The 20,738-nt window shown below is 40.2% G+C and overlaps 1 long non-coding RNA gene across 1 annotated transcript; it reads right to left on the reverse strand.

Moving 5' to 3' along the window:
• Positions 1 to 279: 279 nt before the first annotated feature.
• On the reverse strand, positions 280 to 1,085 carry LOC131580140 (uncharacterized). Its single transcript, XR_009277824.1, has 3 exons — positions 913 to 1,085; positions 697 to 802; positions 280 to 611 (listed from the first exon to the last, which is right to left on the reverse strand). It is a non-coding gene; the product is annotated as an uncharacterized LOC131580140 (long non-coding RNA).
• Between the last annotated feature and the right edge of the window lie 19,653 nt (positions 1,086 to 20,738).

The following is a 20,738-nucleotide window of genomic DNA, read 5'->3' on the forward strand; positions in this document are numbered from 1 at the left end:
CACATTCTTTGTCCCTCACCACAATTTCTTGCTCTCTTTTTAGCCACTAATAACCCACTGTAGTACAAAGCCTGGAAGGAGGGCTTGGGAGGCCAGTAGAGCCATACTTGATTATTCCAGGTGCAACTTGCTTTAATTTTGCTGCTTTGCAAAAGTATGAAATTTCAACATGCCACCATATTTTGGGTCAATATTTAAAATTATCGAAATAAAAGAGTAAGATGTAGTAGAGGTAGCTGAGTGTTGATTTTCATTTTAATATATGGGATATTTCTGACTGAATGACAAAGGTCCACAATGCCAATAGACCAAAATGAAGTTTTGGGCCAAAAGGCACATCTTGCAGCATTTAATCAAGCAAATATCCAAAAATTCAGATGGAAATCTTGCTGCAGGATCATTTTTTGGCTATGAAATACAAGAAGAGCAACTACATTAATAATTTTTTACTTGATATATTTACTCTCTTCTTTGTAAATTACTTGTTTCTTATTATAATGCTAAATCTCCTTCTTCCTGCACAGCCACAGAGCTTGCCTTGAAGTCCAAAAATTGTTACTGGCCTGTTTTCAGCTGATTCTCTTGACATCAGTAGGGAGATCTGCCTCTCCCTGGAATGTATTAATGGATAGAAATATTATAAATACATCAAGAAATAAAGACATTTCTTCAAAATAAGGGAACAGCAGTTCCTACCTCAGCAGACACCTTGCCCCCTCCACTCAGCAGTAGACAAAAACATGGCTGTTTGCATAGATGCCCTTCTTCTGAGCTGTTGCCTTCCATTTTAAATCTGTTATTTCTAAAGGATTCGGTCATATCAAGTTAAATTTAAACAAAGGAAGGTCTTGACAAGTCAAGCAAAGCAGCAGTATCATTTTACTACATAGTCAAAAAAAATAAATAAAATACTTGCTATAATTTCATATCCCCTGTGCAGAAAAAAATGCCGGCTAGTCAGTCATGGCTGTCTTCTTTTCCCTCGGCTTTCATGTTGGAGGAGATGCAGAGGGTAACCTGGGACATTGGTAAGTGGCTTTTCTTGTAACATGAGATTTTCCTGAAGCACACAGGCGAGCACAGCATTTGTGTGCAACTCAGCACAAGTAATCCTGCAGAGGTGATGACACTTTGTTATTGATGGAAAGGTGACACGGCTCCTGAGCCACGCAGAAGCGGCTCCTCGGTGGCTTGCATTAGTTCATATAGAAGGCATCCAGACTATGTTGCTGCCAGATAGCTCTGCCTTATTAGGATGAGGCAGTTTTCTTCTGAGCCTGCACCTCCCTGGCTTTCTCAGAGCCTGATGAATGGGTGGATACCAATCTGACTCTCACCTTTTTCATGCCAAACTGGTTATCCTGTTTTAACATAAACTAGAGCCCCTTTCTTTAAGCTGCATGTTGGCATTTCTCTGAGCATAAATATGCGATCATCTATCTTGGGAAGGCACAGACTGTGTTCATCGCCATCTGTGGGTGAAAGCTATATTCCTCACATGTTTAGGTTCACAGCAAATCTTATAGTGCAAGTGCAGAAGGGAGAATTTCTACCTGAATCTCTTCCCTTCTTCAATCTGTCAGCAGTGTTTTTTCATGTGGGAACTTCCTGAGGAACTACTTTAATATTAACAAGAAATTATTATTATTAAGACTACTTGGACCAGGGCTTGAATGGTGCTGTGAAGTAAATACAGATATAAAACATGGGCACTGGCATTTGGCATTATTTGGCAATTAAGAACATGGCTGGTTTTTCACACCAATAAATTATTTCCTTTAAAAATCTGCTGTAGCAGAAAAAAACAGTTTCAAGGAGGTTAATTCTATTCACCCATTTCCCAAAAGAATCACAGCATGCTAAACATGCTTTTTTTCAACACTGAGCAGAGCCTGTGCATTACGTAAGTGGAGGCAGTGGTCTCCATTTGCAGACACTGAATCCACAATTTAACACCTCTGTCTGCAGGGCAGCTGGGCACTTCTGCAGGTCTGTGGGTGAAAGTGCTGGAGTCTTGAGTCTGGAGTCCCAGTGCAATGGGACAGCTCAGCAAGGAGTCAGTTTGTTACTGGAATGAGCAAGATGGCATTGTTGAACTTGACTCTGATTTCACCATTTGAGGTAGTCTGGCCCAAAATGTTCAGGCAACAAGGTATCCTGATATTTGCCTCCAGCTTCAAATAGATGGTTTTGCTGAAGCTGACAATTTACTCTTGTTTATTCTGTGCTCTAATTTTGCAAACAAAACAGGACTTTCTGAATATTCAGAAAATAACTGATAGTATTGTTCCAGAATAGGCTTAATGAGGGTAACTTCTGCTTTTAGGAAATAAGTCAGTCACATGATGCCTTTGAACATTTTCTGAGACCACATTTGTCAGTAATGGCTTTTTCCAGTAGTAAGTGTAGGCTTTTACAACACCACCTTATGAGCAGCTCTGAGGTCAGTGGTGAAGAGGACAAGATGTGGAGTCCCACTGCATTGAATCCCACTGATTTTGTATAAATCACAAAAATGTTGGCAAGTTCACCAAGTGGTTTGGAATCCTTTTTCTGTTGTCTAAATTCCTGTTACAGCCATAACTAACAAAATAGCAGAGTAAAAAAAGAAAATTCTTCTCATTTCTTCTCCAAGTGAGAGGTCCCGGTGACCACTCTGGGGGAATGTCTTACTGCTATAGCATTTCATTTATTTTTCTGCAATAAACTGTCAATTCCAGGAGGAAGATATTACTCTTCTAGACTCCTCCAGTTCAGTAGGAGATTCACTTGTTCTAAGGATTTAAATCAGTTCTCTTATCTAAATTTCCCACTTACTTTAGAGCTGTTGTTTCTGTAAATTTTGCTAGGGCCATCCCACACCACTTCCTGCTCTAGGCTTTCACCAAAGCCAAAGAGCGCAGCAGCTACACCCATAACTTCCTTAGACAGATTCCTGAGAGAATGCATCATCTCCCTTTTCTTGGCTTGCTGTAACATGCTTAACTTTTATAGGCACTAGACCTTTTAACACTTTCTAAATTTATGCTAGCAAAGACATGAGCAGCATAGAACCCTGAACTGCATCCATCACAGTGCTGTGTTAAATATACCTGAGAATGCAATGCCTCTGGCCTCTCAGAGATTCTACTTTGTATCAAAGACACATATTCTTAATTAATAAAAGCTGAAAGAAAGCCTCCAGGCCTCAAGTTCTGTAAATCATTAAATTCTCAGGTCTTGATCTGCAGAAAAAAAGGATGTGTTTAGACTATTACATTTGTGCAGAGCATGACTACCTCCTCTTGAAGGATTATAGATTTTGGTGAGGAGGAAGCATGCAGTGGGTGTGAAAAAAAGAAAATCAGAGGTGAAACATAATGCTCACCTGGATAATGCACCGTTTTTTAAGATATATGTGTTTTTATTAGCCACAAGAATAGTTTTTCTCCATTGTACAATATTTGCAGTAGCAGCCTTATTACAGTAACAGAATTCTACTTCTAATTACACTTGTAACACCAACGAAAGCTCTTTATAGCTGCTTTTACAATGATACTTGCTTAAGACAAGCTTGAAAGCTCTCTAATATTTCATCCTTCTTAAAGACCATTCCTTAGCTATTCATTATACTTGCTTCCCCACTCCTGTTTTCTTGGAAATTCTATATCAAGTGAGCATATTGGTTTTCAGTTACTTGTTGTGAGCTTTCCCTTAACTTTATAGGGGAGAAGTTTTGGGGTTTTTTCCTAATCCTTTTCAATGCTGATTAGAAAAACGTTTTTCTTTGAGAATCCTCATGTGTGCTCTGTAAAGAACAGACTATAGTCAAAGAACCAGATCTCTCAGACAGCTACTGAGGTTTGAATGACTTAGAGTAGATCCACTATAAAGTGTCTTCCATCTGATACCTACCTTCTTTGGCTTCACAGAGGAATCAATATACTCCCTTGTGGTTCCCATGGAGCTGGGCATGAGCTGCATCAGAGAACGTGCTTTATAAATTACAAGGTTTGATGTTTGTTTGGGTTAGTTGGTTTTGCTGTAAATGGGTTTGCACCTAATATTGTTTCCATTTGTTTTATTGAAAGTAATGGCTGCTAGTTGACCAAATTACAGCAGTATTATTCCTGCCAGAATGGAAGTCAAGCATTAGAAAATATGGAATATTAAAATCTAAGGGTCCCTGAATAATACAGAGAGGCATGTAGCATAAGATATATTTATGATCCTATCTGTTTATTTTCGTACTAAGCATCCAAACTCTAAATTCTATTCTAGGTAACCTTATTGTCACCTGAAAACTTAGCTGTTTTCCCTAAGAAATCACTTTAAAATTTGGAAGCACTTCCAGAATGGCAATTAAAAACCGTTTTGATGGTGTTCATCTCTGATGTGATTTTCACATTATCAGACACCTGGCTTCATAGCTTCGGAGATTTGATATCTGAGAGAAAGGGAATGATTTGCTGGTGATAATAACTTTCTTACTGTATGAAGCGCAGACTTAATACCTTCTAGGTAGTTAGATGAATGTTTCTCTGCTTCCATTGCTGCAGTTCTTGGCATGGGCATTGCTGTGATGGAGGGTCTGTCTCAGGAGCAGTTCCCCAGGTCTCTATTACCAACTTGTAAAACTTTACTTACTGTCTGGTCCCATCTAGACTGTACATGGGGGCTGGATCCAGCTGCCAAAGCCCCTCTAAGTCCCCTGTAGCTGCACAGTGACAGATGGCTGCTCTGCAAATCCTGGGTGTACAAATGCAGTCTGATCTCTGCTGGGACCGTGGGACACTGTGGTTCAGCTCCCCACGTGCCATTGCTGCTGCTGCTGCTGCCTGGGCTTGCTGTGAAACCTTAGTCCTGGGCTGTCCACCTAATCCTCTGCAGGTGGCTGATAAAGCCCTGAGCTGGCTTGTGGCTTAGCTTGACACGCAGCAAAGATGGGAACATGACAGCAAAGACAGCCATGTCAGCCCTTTGGGGCTGCAGTGCTACGAGCTGCTCGCCACCCTGCCTGCTGCAAGGCCAAGGATCTCTGCTCCAGCACGTGTCCACAGCAGAAATTATGGCAATAGTGCTACTGCTGGCTGCCAGCACCAGAAATCCACCGACTGAGGCTCTGCTCACCTCTGCCAGCCTCCAAACCATGAACTGGGCTGGTAATGGAAGAAAATTTACAAGGCAGTTATTTCTAATTGCAGTCACCAATTAGCAGTCACAAACATAGAGGCAAATGAGCAGAAATAGATAAAGCAGAAATGCTTCTACCATTCTTCCAAAAAATAAATGCCTCATCCATTTATTTGATCTTACAGTAAAAGAATTTTTTTTTAAAAAAAGAGCCTGTTAAAAGGATTTATCTGAAATTTTCTGCTTCTCTGAACAGGTAGCTCATATAAGATCAATGCTATCTAACAAAACAGGGCAGGGCTGGCTTTCATTTTATAATTTCAATAAAACAATCTCTGGCCCTGTAGAATGAATTGAAACACTGAGAGAGGTGGGGGTACTGGCTTTCCTGAGTCTTTGCCCTGTGCCTTCTGATCCCTCCTTAACTGATTATTTTGCTCCTTAGTGTGGTCATTTTGAAGAGTAGGACTAGAGGACTAATTGGATGATTTTAGAACATACTTTTATGTAATGTAATTTAAACAGAATTTTTCCTTGTAAGATTTATGAAGTTCTTGATTTTAACTCTCTTCCTTTTATCATGAGTTTTAAAAGTGACATTAGAATCAGCACCAAACCCAAAAATAATCTGATGTTTTCTGTAACATAATCAGGGAAAAATGGTCTCCCATGTTACTGGCCTGCTCAAGGTAGCTGAAGGCTTGTATGGCATTCTGATGTAATTTTATCCCTGGCTTTGTTTGAAAAATGAGGTCTTGCAACACCCTCAATGAAGCCTGAAGTGCAGTACAGGACATTGACCCATCACTTGGCCATCTTTGATGTGCTGGAAGGAGGGACAGGACTGATGTAGCTCCTTCACTGGGGAAATCCTTCATACTGTAAAGGTGCTACGTTTTGGTTGAAGTAAATAATGCTTGAATGGTGGCACTTTTGTACCTGGGGATCTGCTGTCTGAGAATCTTAAGTGAGGCCAGGGCTCTTTTGTCTTCTACACTTGACATTTTAAGTTCACATCTTTCTTAGTCACATTACTGTGAGCTACCAATACTAGTGTCAATTAGATAAGGAGATTACTTTATGCCGTTGTTCATATCTATTGCAATACTTCATTGGTTTTCTAGGCTGCATGGCAGGAAGGAGAGGTTAGGTCTGGTTTTTTTAGGCCTGTGTGTTATCTATGCCAGGATGGGACTAACAGCACCTGAGTCTAATAATATCTGCAAAATACTTTGTCATCATTTCTTGAACATTTTGGAAATTATAATGGGCTTGAAGCAGAGATTTCAGGCCTGGGTTTCCTCCTCTTTTCCCTACAGCTGTTGCACAAAGTTATTGTATTGTGAGAGTGAAGGTTCATCTCTAATTTCTGCAGACATGTTCCTACTTGCTGTGGATGTCTTTCTAATGTCAGAGCCCAGTATTGGATTAGTGCCAGGGCTAATATTAACATGCATTTCCTTAACATGGAGAAGTGGGACAGTACATGAATATTACCTTTGAAATGCCCCTGGCAGGTTTTTCCAGCCATCTGTCCAAACTGTGCAACAATCATTTATTTAGATTGAGTATGGTGCTCTGGTTAAGATCTGTATCACTTTCCATCTTATCTAACTTGTCTCTCTCCACTGTAACCAGTGCATCCCAGCACAGAGCTCTCTCAAAACATGTGGAGTGCTTAAATCATGTTTTGTGGTGTGTCAGAGAAGTCTCTCACTCTGAGAGACTTGCTCTAGAATGGTCTGCAGACCAGTGCTTAGGGCATATGCACCAGCCAGGCAGCAGAGCCAGGGCAAAACACGGACTCTACCTGATAGGGAACAAGAACTTGGCCTGGATATGCCATGAGCACCTTGAATGCAAGACTGCTGTTGTTCAAAAGGTTTGTATATTTATTTTTATCAAGCAGAGAGACTTTTTCTTTCAAAGCTACGCTAAAAAAAACCGAAGAAAAATATAATCTATCTTTCTTTGGCAACTACTACCTAAGAGTCTAGCAGGTTAAGTTCCCCTAATAACATCTATACAAAGTAGGGAGGGCCTGTTTGACCACATTTTACAAACCAAGACATGAGAACAACCATTCTGCAATGTAAAATAACCCTAATAAAGCAGAGCACTGAGGCAGTTCTTCTCCTAGTTGAATCAGGCAATGCCTCTCTTTGGTCTCATACCCTGAGTGACACAGGATATAGGCAAACACAGCAGCCACTGAAACATTTACACCTAGTCCCCCTCTGTGGTATATCCCTGCTGGCTGTAAGACCTTCATAACTTCCATCTCAGCCCATGTAACTGAGGAAACTGGATCTGCCCTCTCATTTCTGAACATGGATTCAGAAATCAGGCTTGTATATACATTTTGAAAATATATTTCTCAAAATCTTCTAGTGAGGCAAGCTAAAAAAGCTACAATTTCCACAGGAAAAAATACATGATGTATGTCTTTCAAAGGCCTAACTATAGTGAATTGTGATGATTGCCAACATGTGTATCTTATTTTCAAACTGTAATCCAGCCAGTCTCAGTTAATAAACTGGATCGTGTTTTTGTTTACAGTGTTCTTTGCTGAAAAGAGAAGTCCCATTTATAATAATCTCATACACATGGAAGTAATTTTATTTGTGTCTTATCAGTTGGTCATGCTTTTAGAATAGTCTTTATTCCAGTTGCACTAAAGCAAGGAGTTTTAGTTACAAATCTGATTAAAGAAAACTTATTGAAATTTGTTTGCTAAGCACTGCAGACAAATTGAGAATTATTTTTGTGTTTTCTCTTGTTGTGTAATACTGGTATACTCTGAGCCTGCCCAAAAACTGTGCCACATGCCAGGTAAGGCCAATATCACCTTATTTTCCTCTTTTATTGCAAGTCTTTCCCACACTGAGCACACATTTCAGTCATTTGCCAGATGGAAATGCTGCTGTCATCCACCACAACCTTGCAAACAATGTCTTTCAAATGCTGCTCTCCATATTGTCCAAACTGTGTAATTCCCAGGCAAACTAAGCCAAATTAATGACTTTTTAAAGGCCCCACTCCAAAAGAGTAGAAAGCCTGTACACAGGAGTTTAAAAGAGCAAGGACTTGCTAACAAAACCTGTGGTGAACTTAACATCACATTTAATTGTTTTTAACAGTTGAAAAATAGACTATTTCCATTTCCAGTTCAGTTTTACATCAGATTTAGACTAAGCTATGATTGTATTAATAACAAAAAGTAAATAGTGGTGGAGTTTTTGTTGGAATATATATTTTTTCATCATTTTGCTTCAGCTTTTATATGTGGAACCTTTTCCATTGATCTAGTTTTTGTTGGCTTAATATATTTATGTTCCCTGTTTTCCTGTATTTTGCAATCCCAAAATAAGTATTAAACCATACAAAAGGGCTTTTTAATATTTCTGCCTGGTTTTGCTCTCCTTACTTTCATATTGCTAGCAAGCATATCAAATGTGAGGTACCTATATTTCTTCTGAGCAATGTCTTGCTTCCCAAATAGCTTCCTGGACATCAGTGGATGTCCTTGTTATGTCTGGCAGCAGCTACCAAACTGTGATTTACCAGCCCAGTGAGATTCTGGCAGTTCCAACAGGGTGACTAGCCTGACAGAATTACAATTGTTCCTTTAATTTATATGGTTACAAGCCAAACAGGAGCAGGATAAAATGAAGGAAAAAATTGGGAAGGGAATCTAGGGTAAAAGCTAAATAGCTGTGAACACAGATATCACAATCTGGCTCTTGATCATAAACAGTGTTTTTGAATGCTGTGGGACTGTTGTAGATGTTTTGTGATGCCAAAGACAGAGGCAGTCCTTGGCATTTGAAGATCACCTGCGCATGCCAGAATACTTCATTCACAAAAACATTAACTTTGCACTCTAATCGCTATCTGCACATACCATTTCAGCTTTGTTGCAGAAATTGTGCCAGTACCTTGTCTGGACAAATGGAAATTATTATGCCATGGCTTAATTCAGCTACAGTGGCATGAGGGATTTTTCTTTATAAGACTTTATCCTACTTACACCATGTGTCTCCAAATCATCTTATTTGTTTGGCTGTTTCAAAAGAACCACTTTTCAAGCTTATCCTTTTGGTTGCTATCTGATACAATAAAAGTGCAATCGAAATGCAAAGCTAATTCCACAACATTTAGTTTCATTTAGCTTAATGTTTCATCATGTTTATTAAATGTTAAAGAGGTCAGAGTCTTGCAATACCCAAAGAATGGAAGTTAGTTAAGATCCACATCTAAAACTAATAAACTTGTCAAAACCTATATGGTTTGACAATAAACATCGGATTCTTTTGTGATAATAACTCCATCTTTACAGAAATTTGCACTTCATAAAACTGGAATCGCATTGTTAGATTCATGCATCTGATGACTGTGAACAAGGATGCTGGGTACTCCTGAGACTGGCTGTGGGAATGGGCAAGGGCATGCAAAGCCACCTATCTCTCCATCAGAAAACTTAGTGTGGGTGACAGAAGGCCATATGGAGGTATTGAGGGAAAAGCTGCCCAGAGTATTTAGACCAGTGAAGTGCCACACTTGTGAATCCCAATTTTAGAAAGCCAAATTTTCTAGGTCATTCAGTTCAGAAGTTGGAGGATGAGAAGTAGAAGTCTGAGATTTTGGTTCTTTTCTCCTTTGAGGTGTTTCCCCACCTTTGGGCTGCTCAATGACACAGAGTAGGCTGGAGAAATTACTGCCATGTGCTCAAAGCATTCACTCTCTTTGGCTGCATTGGTCTTGCTTTATGCTGCTCTGGCATCACAGAGCAGCTCTCAGTGCCCTCACCTGGGGGATTTCACCAGCAAGGGGCAGGCAGAAGCCACTGTGAGCACCTGTGCTGATCTCTTGTATTCCATTCCCAATGGCTTTTGTTATTTGAGTTCTTAGTGTGAGGGTCCTCCTGGATGCTCAGCCAGACATTAAGAGTCAGGAAAAAGCCAGAGCAGAGGAAGACTCTCATTGCAAATTGCATCTTATGAGAGGTGGACTGCTGAAGGTTGAGCATGAGTAAAGGAACAGGAAAGAACTTCAAAGGGTGAAGAGCCTGGACTTGCAGGTTGTTTTCCTCAGTGTGGATGTTGGATGAAAGAACTGAGGTAACAGCGTCTGAAAGCACATGTGAAATGCTGATACCCCAGGCAAGAGATGTTGAACACAGAGTTGTCCTGACCTTGGTTAAAATACGTGGAAAAGATTTCCAACTTCGTACTGCATGTCCTTCCATTTGATCAAATGACATAAGTTTGCGTTGCTGGAGGTTATCTTACTTTGTTTGTGTCCAACAGAATACAAAAGGAATGCAGATTGAAGGTGGATTTATTTTGGTTTTTAGGGGTTTTTTTGGATGTGTTTTTTTGTTTTTTTTTACTGCAAGAGAAGTGAGGTCCAGTGGAAACTATTTACTCCAAAGTGGAAACATTCTTAGCTCCAAACATGTAGGTGCCTAAGTAGACCTTCCTTCCTTGCTCAGGCAATGGATACCATGTCAAACCAACCTGGAGGATTAAACATTACTTTGTTTAGGGGTACTGTTGTGAGAATTTCCAGTATGGAAATGAAAGGTGGCTTTGGCTTGAAGAGAAAGAAAACTAAGTGTTAGCAGTCTTGCATCTTTTTTACTAATGAGAACATAATTGGTTGACTGCATGGGGTTAACCCCATGACACTTGAAACTGTGTCACTTTCTGTGGGAGACACTAAAAAGTAAAAATGAGGAAATACAGAAATGAGAACTTTAACTGTCAAATGAAGTTTTATAGCGTCAATGCAGACAATGCAGAAAAGTGTCCTTTGCTTTTTGCATAGGTCATGCTGAAATAATTAGCACTAAAGAGATGAAGCTTTGGAGAGTCCTGTAATGTCATGAAATATTCATTTCTAGTAAGTCATTTAAGCTAGCAGCATTGAAAAGAGAAATTATTCCAAAACATTTTACAAAGGCTGTTGAATTGTTAGATGGGAATAAGGAAGGGGAGTAGGGAAGGAAAAGCTTTTATTTTCTTTTCTTCTTTAACTCAAAGCCCGAGCTGTAGTTTACCACTATTATTGATTAATCCCTTGCTATTTCACTCATGTAGTCACATGATGCTGACCAAAACTAGGAAGGAAATGTTTGAAATTTGTATCTAAGCCCCTTCTCCCGTTTCAACAATTTGTAATGTGGGATCTAGAGTAGTATCAACCAGATAAACTGCCCAAGGTGTTGGTTTACACTTTGTGGAAGATTTTTTACCATCCAAAACATGAGAAATTCTTCTCAGTTGGCTGGGATTATAGTAGTGAGATCTCAATAGAAAAAAAAAGCATGTACTGTGGCAATGTTCAAAAAAATTCATTGTACTACTGTGTTGCCAGCCAATGTCATCCACATCTGCTTGGTAGTAAACAGATTTTCAGAATTTCTTCTTACTAAAATGAAACATATATATATATATATATACATATTTAACTTTAAATTAAATCACATACATGACTTTATACAAGGAGAACAAGGTTCACACCACTAATTGTTTGGCTTCATTTCCTATCACTCAGTTCTCTCTTTTTTCAATCATTTTTAGCCAGAAACTCCATTATGCCAACCAGTTTCAAGCAAGATGCCTCTGATTAAATGGGCCCTAGGTTACACAGCAGAGAATAAAGGGCATAGTGGTACAGCTTTACAGGAAATGCCATCAGAGGAGTTTCACCCATAGACTGGTAGCCTGGAGTCTGACTTACCATGTGAGCTGAGCTCACATGAACCCCCAGTTCTGTTCATCACAGTCAGTGCTTTGCCCATGAGACTACAACAGGCCAGAACAGTCAGGTGGTCACTTTGCATCATGAGCCAATGGAAAACTACCAGGACAGGGACATCTTCTGTCCTTGACCTGTGTTTCCAGCTGTCTGTTGCCATTAATAATTCTTACTTGTTTGGGTTGAGACCGTGTTATCCTTGGTGCAGTACAAAGAGTCAAGTGATTTCTTTTCTGTTTGAAATCTGTTTACCATGACCAGTGGACACTGGCAGCATCCTGGTCTCTGCTTCATTCTCTTGCTAAATCTACATGAGAGCCAGAGGTGCTGGACTTCTGTCTGCAGAGCATCACTGCAATGCTGAACTCTGGTGGGACCAGTTTCGACCAAAGGACAGATCCCTAAGGTTAAGGGGATCCTCCTTAACCCAGAAGTCACAACTTTGTAGCTATTCAACAGGGTTCCATAATCGCTCATCAAAAATGCTCAATGTGTAAGGGGATATATATCAAACTCACTGGATACCCATCAGTGTTAAGATGAATCTTCAAGTAGACTAGAAAAAGTCACTGAGCAGTCCTTCTATTTAGAAAAAAAAAAATTTTTTTCTAGAAAACTGTAAGTTTTTACCCTCTCTCACCATCCCTGCATACCAATTTTTCAAAAGGCTGAGCAGCCCATAACAGAGTTATTTCCCTATTTCCATCTGTTAGCACTCATTGATCTGTTGTATCACACACAGATTGCCAGCTGTCTTTGGGCCTGTTCCAGTTCTGAACAACACTGAGCATGACAGATTCAGGGGCTTCAGAAAAATGGATGAATTATATCTGTACAGAACTCCACTAGATTCTGAAGTGTAGCTCTTGGAAGTGTGGACAGAAGTCCAAATTCATATTATTTTACCTCAGTTTTCCCCATTCACAGGAGCAGTAGGGTGAACTCTCCCTCCAGAGCTGTTGCAGTGCTGAGGCACTTGCCCTCTCAGTAATGCTCCTGAGAAGAGTGGGCACAAAGTGAGCCTTTTGAGGTGTCACTTCTCATGGGCAGAATTTAAACTGCCAACAGATTCCTAAATTTATCATTGCTCAGGAAAGAGATGCTACCAACAGCTCCATGTAAATGTCTAACAACTTTTTTTTGCAGACTAAGTATTGTACACGTGTATATTAAACATGATTCTCCTGAATAGCCTTAAGTACTTCATGGATAGTATAGAAGAACAAACAATGCTTTTAAAGCAAACTTGGTGCTCTGTCACTCCTTTTTCTTCATAATATACAGTCATTACAAACAAAAATATGACAAAGTAAAAAATATTTTAAAACCCCTAACAGAGATGTCACTCCGTACTCTATTAAAATTGGTACTTATAACATAAGAAAATGGAGAAAAACTTTTTTATATAAACGATAAAGTTGATGAAACCTTTATCTTTATACAGGTTTTGGATTGTTAATTTTGGGAGTGCACCTTTTAGATGCAATTTTAAGGCACATCTGTTTTTATAGCAAATAAATGATTACTGTGTGCAAATCTAACCCCAGTGGTGTTCACATGGTGTTATGTTCTGCTGGACATGCAGTTCTGTGCAGTCAGTGGCCCTCTTGCACATATCAGATGTTGTCAACATTTTGGCATGGAATTCACTCAGTGCCACTTTCTGGATGCGTGCTTACAGCCCCGAGGTGCCACATTGCTCCTGGGGGCAGAGTGAGCAGACAGTTGCATCATCCTGCTTTTGCACCTGTTCTGGAGGTTTTTATTTTCCTCTGCCTCTTCTGTGGCTATATTGATGCTCAGACAGAAAAGAGAGATGGAGTGGTTTAGCAGTAATGCAAGAGTGTATTACAACATTTGAGTATAGAAGCACTGGTTTTAATGAGTACGTCTGGAATTATTAAAATGCATAGCAGCAGAGAAACAAAAGAACAAGTTATTTGTTTTTATTATTACTGGCAATTTACGAAGAAGTAGATTTTTGTCTGTGAAACTACTCATATGGATAAAAAGGGCAGGACTTGTCTCTACAGCTCTCTAAGGCTAAAATTTAATCAGTTTGGTTAGTTTGTTATTTATCCAGAACATTTTGGTTATTTGCTTATTGTCCTTCACAAGTAACTTCGTGTATAAATTTCTCTGCTCCCCCTGCCCTTTCTGATTCTATGGTTATATAACCTGGAGGTATCAGTTTAAATAATTGCTGCTGTTGTCTGTAACCATAATTTCAGACAGGATCTTGGATACTTTTTCTAAAAAGATAGTCAGAACAAGTCTTCTCTTCTGGATGCTCTCTTAAACCACAGTCATGGTGTGCCACCCAGAGTTGGGATAGTAGAGCCTGGGCACAGAGTGGCTCAAGTATCCCCTCCATGTTTCCCTAGAGATGAGTGACAAATACAGTTTAAAAATAAATGCATCTTCCCATGAAAAAACACAGGGAAGAAAACAACATCTCCAGTAGCTACATAGATACAATATGTGATGGAAAATTGATGCCTAATATGGTGCAAATGATTACCTATGCATGTTTTATTTAGCTATGACTCACTTCTAAACAGATCATTCCTCATCTTGCAAGGGACAGAGTGGAGAGAGAGATAAAGAATATCAACCCAGCCCCAGCTTATCTTGCTGGCAACACAAGAAGGCTTCCTTAAAATGTCTGTTTTCCCTCTTCTGTGGTGACTTCTGCAGAGATCGACATTCCATGTCCCACTCTGCACGAGATAACAGTCTTCATTTCCACATGCCGAACAGTATTTTTAGCACATATTACAATTCTCTAGATGGAAAGTAAAACCACAGTGTTGTATCTCAGTCCAGTGGTATCACTTCAGGCTACAGCCATGAACTGGTACTTAAGTCATACATCCTTAATTATACCAGATACATAGTGGGATCACATTCTGTGCCCTGAAAGATTGTTGTGGCATGTCATGTGTCAAATCACACCACAAGCAAAAAATATTCACTGTACCTTTTTTGGGCAGTTCTTGCAAAATATAACCTATGTGCACATTCCCCTTCTGTGCATGTGTAGGCAGACAGGCACCAGAAGTGAACTTGGGCTCTGTATCCCAGGGGTGCCCTGTTTGAGTCTTTCCCAGGGGTTGATTTAGCTGCCCTTTCCTGCACAGCACCCACACCAGTGTGGTGAGCTGGTGCCTGACCTTCAGGTACTGCACTGAGCCACTGCTGAGCCCAGACCCCACTCCTGGCCTTCACCATCTTTTCAAGGATGATGTACCAACCTTTCTGAGCTTTTCCCTGGCTTAAGCACAACCAGAGCTCTACATGACCACACAAACTGCTCCTGCAAACACAGCAGAAGGTGGGATGACAGCAGGTAGCTGTAGGGTGGGAGAGGTTGGACAGATTCTTTCTTTTAAAAACAGAACTGAACACATCAGAACTGAAGCATTCATTAAAGTACAGGCACTGCTAACTATCAACAGCATGAGCAACCGACCAAAAATACCCATCTTGAACTTATCTTGCTTGAAGACAGGTACAGATGAAACTCTTGGGGGATAGAAGTCTCTGGCATAAAACTTGATGTTTCCTGAGGGAAAACGTTGCAATGAGACCTGGTGTTCATGGAGTCTTAAGAAACACAAAAAGAATCTAGACAAGGTGTGTTCCATTCTTCTGCCTATATATTTTTGGGCTGTCTCATTTTTATGCTCACTAAGGAAAAATACAATCTCTAAATTTTTATACATACATATATTTTCAAAACCAAAGGATTGATAAAGAAGAATCCCATGTAGGTTTGGGGCTTTTTATTTTTTTATTTGTAAAATTATTTTTAAATTTTGAAATCATTAAAAAAAATCAGAATTGTATGACACTGAGAGTTATAGGATTTTTAACAAACAAGATTTGGTTTAACCTCCATGTTTTTAGAGTTAAGAAAATGGACTCTGACTTTTCTGTAAATAACCTTTTAGAGAAATGATTCACAGAGCACACAATGACCAGAAAACATGTTTGCTATTTCACAGGGACAGCTGTAGCGGGAAGGGAAGAGACTTCTGACCAGGTACCCATCAAATGATGACATGAGATATGTGACCTTCCAAATAGAATTCTGGAGCATCTGTTTAAGAGTAAGCTCCTGCTGGCATGATTTCAAATCCTGACCAGAAATTAGTTCTCATCCACAGCTGTCTAAAGCCCAACTAAATTAGCTCATGTTTTTCAAATTGCTTCATTCTGACAGGAAAGACTAAAATGTTTGCAGGTCATGAGTATTGTAGGTGTGCACATCTTGGCCACAAAATAGAGCTTGATATGGCCTCATCTATTATTTTGATACAGCTGAACATTTTATGGAGTAGATTTTAGAAGAGAAATTTCTGCTGGAGACCTCCAAAAAGAGGTATAGCCAGTGAGTGCTGAAATTCTACCATTCCTCAGAGAATATAAAATTATTGAGCATTGAATGTGTATTACATATGAGCAAATACTTCAGGTTTAGAATCTTGTGGCTGGTCTTTATTCATATTTGGGTCTAGTTTGATTCAGTAGAATGAAAGGGTCTAAACTTAAAAATATTTTTCTGCAACCATTGTGACAACTTCTCTTTGTTTTTTAAACAGATGAGGGATGCATTCATAAGAAGAGTAGAATAAAGTCATGCACACTAACTTATACTGGCACAAGTGCTCTTACAAAGAGTAAATTGCTCACTGGAAAAAAATATAGCTATGACTTTGAAAGTTGTGTTAAATTACTAAGTTCAGTTGAAAGCTGATCACAGTCCTTGCAACCTGTAAGTAGTCTTAAAACTGCCAAAATTAACAAAAACCTACATATCATTTATTTATATATCAACATGATTGCAAATAATTGGATATTGCCTCTACTTATTACAAATAGAAACTTAAGTTGCAGACAGATCTGTGACTAGGCAGGCCTTCCTGGCTTTACCTTCCCCATCCTGTCTTTCAGGGTTCTTAGAAAGGAAAGAGGACAGGGTGTATGTCATGTTTACATTGACCTGCCCTCTCCTGCAGCTGTTGGCAGGACATCCTGCAAGGAAGCTCCTGTGTTTTACAATCTCCTAGTTTTGTTTTCTAGTCTACCAGAGCTTAGGTTATGGCACAGGGCATTTCTTTGGCTGCACAAAATAGAGCAAAGGGGTCCACTTCTGGTTATATATTTGGGTTGATTTATTCTATGAGGGGCAGTTTGTTACCACCCAAACCATGCTATAGAACGTAAGAGATCCATACTACTACAAGTTTTCTGAGTCATTATGCCTTGGACTTGAATACACATACTCAATAAATACCATGGTGGAGGTGGAGCTGTATCCTGCAGCCTGGAGGAGGTTTCAGTGATCCCTGAAAGAAGGTCATTCTTTGTCTCAACAGGAGTGTTAGGAAACCTTTACTGGGTGCTGGGGATTTTGCCTGTCCTTTCACTGTGATATCAAGCAATATGTTAGCATTTTGGGTAGCATTTCAGATGTTTTCTCAATTACTTTTGTTTATGGTGACTCCATGAAGGTAGTTCTGTTTGATCAAAAATTACCATTATTTACACTTGTTTCCAGGGCACGCCATCCTTGGATTGTACCTCTAGTGTGATCATTTACCTTCTTATTCCTCACTGCTTAGGACTGTAATGCCGGAGAATATAGTAATGCTGGAGGAAGGTTACAGAGTAAGCTTCTGTATAGCTGAAAGAGACAGAAAACTAAAGGATCTGCAACCACCGCATAAATAAGCCACTTGACACCTTTAAAAGCTTCAACTTAATCTATTTTTGGAATAAAAATAGCATCTATGCTGACAGCTTTCATGCCAAGTTTCAGCTTGATGCAAATTTGAGAAATCCTGACTAAAAACTGCTAAATCTCAGGAGCACATAAACACTACCTGATCCTAACTGACATTCACAACAGACAGTAGCTAAGCTGCAGTATTTATATAGTACACTACTTCATACTCTGAAAGATAAAAACTAATCTTCTTTAGACATGCTTTACCAAGTGTACAATTGGGTCACCTGAAAGGTTATTATAAATAGAGCTACTTGGATAAATACAAATGACATTATAATTTGGCATCACTGTCTCAGGAAGGATCCTGTACTCCTGCAATGCTCTCCAGCAAACCAGGCACCTTTATACTCAATATCAGTAAATTCTGCAATACCAGCTGAAAATGTGGGAGACTGTGTGTATTGAGTTGAACCTGGCTGGATGCCAGAAACCCTCCAAAACTCTAGCACTCCCCTCCACAGCTGGAAAGGGGAGAGAAAATATAACAAAGGGTTCATGACTTGAGGATAAGGACAGAGAGAGATCACACATCAAACACTGTCATGGGCAAAACAAATGTAAATTAGAGATATTAATTAAATCTATTACTAACAGAATCACAGCAGGATAATGAGAAATAAAATAAGACCTTCAAAATACCCTTCTTCCCAGCTCCATCCCTTCCCACAGTGGAGCAGGGGAGTCTGGGAATGGGCATTATGGTCAGTTCATCACAGATTGCTCCTGCTGCTTCTCAGAGAGAGGAGTCCTTCCCCTGCTCCAGCGTGTTTTCAACAAGTATTATAATTTCTACAGGGAACGAGTACAGCTATTTATTATCTCTTATTTATATTCAAATAGTGCTTCGTAATTTCAGGATTCTCTGCTGCCTTACTCTGTGTGCTCAGGAACTCCACTGAAGATGAAGGCTTTTGCAAAAAATATCAAAATATTTATGTTTCAAGGAGAACAAGTGCAGGAAAATTTTAAAGGGAAAACATTTACTGAAAGGTAATTCAGGAGAAAGTCAGATATATGAACCCTGTTATCTAGACCAATTCTTTGATTTTTTAACATTTCTGCCCCTACAGTCAAGCACTGCAGTAGAATTTTCTTAATACAGGGATACTGTGTGGTGCAAGGACAGAGGATGGATTATTAACCACTTGGTGCACATTTCCTCTGAAGATGAGAGAAGCAAAATAGCATTATTTGTTCATTCATTAGGTAAATTTAGTCACCATTACATTAGTTATGTTTGCATTGCTCCTTTTATCCTACACAAGCCATGGAGAGATTTCTGTGCTTTTTTGGCAGACAAGGAGGTTTTACTAGAATAGACACTGTTTAGGAAGGAACAAGTTTTGAGTGAGTATGAGTATTTATGTAAAAGAATCTAGACAGTATCCATAAAACACACTTTGATCTTATTTACTTACATTTGTGCTTTTTTTTTCAAAAGGCCCTTGATGAATACACTTATGGAACATTCACTGTGCACTGCCTGTAGCCACATGCCACTGGTGCAGGGTGTCTGAATGGCATCCACTTCACACAGTACAGGGATGCCTTTGGCCCCTACCTTAGTAAGTAAGTACTTTGGGTGCTCCTGGAAAATCATGTGTTGTGTCACTTGCTGCCTCTTGCTGGCACACGGGGAGCTTCTTGTCTGAGCCCACACTGACTGAAGAAATGTCCCAAAGCTGCCGCTTCCACCCAAACCTGCTGTGAAACCTCAGGTGCGTTCCTCAGAGGTATGAACATTTCAGTCTGTATGTGTGATGGGCCTCTAACGCCACTACAGACCAGTGTGCAGTCTTGTTGGGAGTTTTTCTCCCTTCTGTGATTTTGGTCTGTGGCATAGCACTGCGGAGTGTTCCTTGTCTTTACTCTCATAGTTACTCCAAACAAGTTGCTGAAAAGCAGCCAGTGGGTCTATAGCAGGAAATTTGCAGCTGATAGCAGTGGGGGAAAGTTAAGAAAATCTTGGGAAGGTGAAAGAGTTGAGTTTAAACTGATGGTGTTCACAGGAGACAGGAGAGAGCCCTCCTATACTTTTAGAAAAATCTGGCTTTCTCAAACAACTTTCCCTGAGCAGGAAAGATGGGAAAGTAAAGCAGCCCTAGAAGAGGGAAGGCTGAGCCTAAGAAATCCAGGCTGCCACAGCACCCAACAGGCTCTGCTTGACCAGGTGCTGAGCTGGAGCATGTCAGTGACTGTGCTACAATTCTGCAGCTGGATCCAAACCAGATGAGGATCCAGACTTTGGGACAGCTGTCCTCAGGGCTTGCTCTGCTGCAGGAACAGCACCACTAACACTTGTAGAGGTTCACTCTCCACTTTGGAGTCCCCTAGGGTTTTAGCCATAGATGAAACGTAGAGGTGATTTATCTTACAGACCAGCCTGAGAAGTGTGGAAGGAAGCTTGCAGATTCATCATCAAGGACTGCTCCAATCAGTGGTAGGGTAGCATCTGCCTCAGCCATCTGATTCTAGCTACCATCATACGTGTGCCAGAGGTCTTTCTTCTTTGAGAGATTCAAGACCTCCACAAATTCAGACATGTCTCCTATTTGTAGAAGTTAGCCATTAGCAGGAAAGGCAATTAGAGTTAGCTAACCAAGATACTGGAAGAAGCAGGCACTGTACCCATCCCATTTAGACATTACAAAGGAAATAGCGCAGGCTGCATTAAAAATGTGAAAGTCTTGACAGTCTGCAAGCATCCAGATCTTAATCCTGCCCAAACCAACACATGGGGTTAATATTGTTTATGCAATTTGCCCTAACCGTTTCAAGGATACTCATGCAAATCACTGTATACATGATCTTACCCCATATTTATTACCTTCAAAGCTCGAAATCTAGGTATTTCCACCCTGTCAGACAAGTCTCCGAGCTAATAAATAATTTCCAAACACCAGGAACCCCGAGTGCGATGCTTTCTCAGCGAGGCAGGCCCCTTCCCTGGAAAAGCCGCCGAGCCGGCGCTGGAGGGAGCTGCAGCCCCGGCTACCGCCGCCTCCGCCGGCACCTCCGTTCGCTCCCCAGCACCCCCTGCTCCTCCAGCTCCTCCCAGGAAAAGAGGATG

The sequence above is a fragment of the Poecile atricapillus genome, chromosome 6 (assembly GCF_030490865.1).
Source record: "Poecile atricapillus isolate bPoeAtr1 chromosome 6, bPoeAtr1.hap1, whole genome shotgun sequence".
Taxonomy (NCBI): Eukaryota; Metazoa; Chordata; class Aves; order Passeriformes; family Paridae; genus Poecile; species Poecile atricapillus.